The sequence below is a fragment of the Octopus bimaculoides genome, chromosome 6 (genome assembly GCF_001194135.2).
Source record: "Octopus bimaculoides isolate UCB-OBI-ISO-001 chromosome 6, ASM119413v2, whole genome shotgun sequence".
In the NCBI taxonomy this organism is placed as follows: Eukaryota; Metazoa; Mollusca; class Cephalopoda; order Octopoda; family Octopodidae; genus Octopus; species Octopus bimaculoides.
In genome coordinates, this window is record NC_068986.1 from 116,253,244 (window position 1) to 116,256,320 (window position 3,077).

Sequence of the window (3,077 nt, forward strand, 5' to 3'; positions counted from 1 at the left end):
ATATATATATATATATATATATATATAAACGACTGGATTCTTTCAGTTTCCGTCAACCAAATTCACTAACAAGACTTTGGTCGGCTCGAGGTTATAATGGAAGACACTTGCCCAAGATGCCATGCTGTGGAAATGAACTCGGGACCATATGATTGGGAAAGAAACTTTTTACTACACAACTAAGTTGTGATATCAGGAATACCTTGTTACTATTTCTAACAAACTGATGGATCAAATAAAAACTCCGTCTGAGGCCCACGTCGGTCTTAATGATAATATTGGTAATATTTTTGGTGTGGTTATGTATTACCGAGTCATCCCTGATCAAAAGCGCTCTAGACTTGACCATCCCGTCAATGTATTCAATGTATTCTTCCGATGCATAAAATGGGTTTAAGTAAATTATGGATGTTATTTGTAACAAACCGAATGCTGTGTCTCCTTCATTGATTCATCGTCATAACGGTGACTTTAGGACCAAATAAAGGACGGCGTTGGTAAAATTTCACAGCGAGGCCCTATTGGTAAGGATATGGGGCTGTATATTTTTATGCGGAAGGGCGTCAATGCAGTGTGGCATGCGTTACTAAGAATAGCTGGGTCTTAAGTCTCTGCCTGCCACACTGAGAAATGTATTCCTAGATAAACTGTGGTTGAATAACAAAAGATGAGTTAGATAAAAGTGGAACACGTTTGAGAGTAGTCTGCAATGGATCAAATCTGAATTGAGGCTACGCTGCAACAACAACAGTAACAACAACAGCAACAACAACCACCACCACTACTACTACTACTACTACTACTACTACTACTACTACTACTACTACTACCACCACCACCACCACCACCACCACCACCACCACCACCATCGGATCTCTGTGTGCCTTTAGCAATGTTAATACTATTGCAAGCATTCAAACTCGAAATCGCACCGATTGTTGTATTCCGGTTAACTTTTGAATGCAAAATAAAAAGCGTGCGACTTAAGGAACAGAATTTCCATGAGTGGACACCATCGACCCAAAGCAACAGTCACATCTTTCTCCAACTCTCTTTAAAAGAAAGTTACACATTAAATAATGCATTTCTAAATCGTAGCGCAGTGTGATCTCGTCCGCCCTGTATTGTATCCCAGGTGACCGCACCTCTCCTTAAACGTAACTCACCTTCGACTACAGTGAACACCCGTATGTAAAGTGAACATTTATTCTTCACATACCCTGCATACCCCATACTACACTGCTGCTTCTAAAACCCCCTAAAAGACGAGATGGTTAGGGTTGAAATACGTTTGCATATAAACCGACTCGGTCAGAGTTGACATGGAGGAGACTAAATATTCATGATAACAACACCATCATCATCATCAACAACACCATCATCATAATCGACATTGTCGCTATCGTCATCATCATCATCATCATCATCATCATCATCATCATCAGCAGCAGCAGCAGCAGCAGCAACATCATCAGTAATAGCAACATCGACAGTAACAAGAAGAAAGAAAAGTGTAGAATATAGGAAAGCTTTTTCAGACTCTTGGCGATTGATGTCTGCTCTCAGTTTGACCGTAGTTTTAGTCACGCCAGTAAACTTTTGTCTAAAATATGGAAGCATGTTCATCAATCACTCCAATACAATTTTCACAACGCTGAGATCACCAATCGTAGCTATCTTCCATTAATTCCATGTATTAAAGAAGGATGAAATAGTTTTTGAAATCAATATTCAGTTTGTGTTATTCTCTGCACTATTGCCTGGCTCATTTCATTTAGTGAAGAGAGGCGACCGACAGACCAGTTTAGATGTTTCAGTGACAGAATTTCTTTCAATTCGTTCAATCATGTCTGTGGTTTGTTGTTGTAGCTATTATGGTCATCCATATATTTAGACATCACTGAATGCTTCATTTGCAGTTCTCGACAAATGTCGGAATCAAATTAGAGATAATCACGTGTTGTTGCGAGGTTTCGGTTTCTTCCTTCAGTTCCATTTACACTGCACTAAAAATGGATATTTGAGCCCATCATAGGTCTTTAGTAAGCAAAAAGACAACAACAACAGATAGAGAAATCAAGCAACCGAAGAAGAAGGCAAAGAAGCAAGCATCGCAAAAACAAGGCGAAATAGAAGAGAATCTGCGCAATGCAATATTGGTTTTATAATTTAAATCTCATCTGAGACATAAATATCGTTATCGATCGATTAAAGCAAACAACATTTAAACATAGCAATGAGAGAGCGTCTGCGCGGTTGGATCAACCTGCTAGAAATGGTAGCTAAATCTTTCTCAACACACAACCTGCTATTTCTGAAACCAAAAAGGAAACAGGAGAAAGAAAAACAGCATTCGATAATGCTTAGTATACAAAAGAGATGGTCATGAAAAGATTGGCTGCTCAATATAAACAGCATTATACAGCTATATATTACAAAAAGACCGAAGCCCTACGATTGAAGCACTTTTGAAGGCGCATGGCTTAAGGGTTAGGGTGTTCGACCCATTACCACAAGGTATTAGATTCAAAATCTGTATCGGGAGGCACGTTGTGTCCTTGAGCAAGGCACTCCATTTCACGGTGTTCCAGTTAACTGAACTAAAAATGAATCCCAGCCGAGTGCTGTAGCAGCCCTTTCTCCCTCCAGCTGTCGCGTTCTCGATGTTTCACTAGCTCAAGATTGATAAAACGATCAGTATGACTACGTCTGCTCTCCACTATATAGGCACCTAAAACAATTAGCGAAAACACGGTACACATTGTAAAGCCATACTTGCTCACGAATGACGGCTGGCTGAACTGTTGTTGTTGTTGGCACTCCGTCGCTTACGACGTCGAGGGTTCCAGTTGATCCGATCAAGGGAACAGCCTGCTCGTGAAATTAACGTGCAAGTGGCTGAGCACTCCACAGACATGCGTGATATTCGGGGATATTCAGCGTGACACAGTGTGACAAGGCTGACCCTTTGAATTACAGGCACAACAGAAACAGGAAGTAAGAGTGAGAGAAAGTTGTGGTGAAAGAGTACAGCAGGGTTCGCCACCACCCCCTGCCGGAGCCTCGTGGAGCTTTAG